Source organism: Theobroma umbraticum, unplaced genomic scaffold, assembly GCF_002168275.2.
Source record: "Theobroma umbraticum cultivar Fairchild unplaced genomic scaffold, ASM216827v3 scaffold_12.0, whole genome shotgun sequence".
NCBI lineage: Eukaryota > Viridiplantae > Streptophyta > Magnoliopsida > Malvales > Malvaceae > Theobroma > Theobroma umbraticum.
In genome coordinates, this window is record NW_018397272.1 from 1,305,336 (window position 1) to 1,305,998 (window position 663).

Consider the following 663-nt stretch of genomic DNA (forward strand, 5'->3'; position numbering starts at 1 on the left):
CATATATAAAGCTTAGTCATTAACACAAATTATGTAATCATAAAGATACGGTTTTAGAATCTTATATGATTATTCTTAATATTTTATCAAAATAATAGCCCTCCTCTTCTATTTCAAGAAATTTAACCTTTAAACTTCTTATTGAGCTAGGAATCTTTTCATCCCAACATGACCTTGAGCGACTCAACAAGCGAAAATGAAGATACTTAGGTAAGTAACTTACCCTACCAATTGTATCTTATACAACTCCAACATCAATTAGGTGACAACTCTTTGTCTAAATGTATCATATATATTTTTCCTAACTATACCTCTTATACTATGTGGTCATGTGTGACACATTCGGATAACATGGCACTAGTTGAGTAAGACCCACCAATAGCTTAGACGTACCAGTGTAAAAATTTGACCTTAAGTGACTCAACAAGCCTCCAATTAAAAAAGCAGCCTAGGTATCTTGTTATATGGTGAAAGGTAACTTTTTGACTCAATATATTAATGAGTGATTTTATTTATTAATTCATTAATTAAGGTCTCATTGATTTAATGTTGTTGATATGAATAGCATTTATCAAATTTCACATATGTCATATATATTGAAAAATAAATCTATCACATGACAACTATTAGAATGATTATAGACTTTACTAATTCTAATTTCCT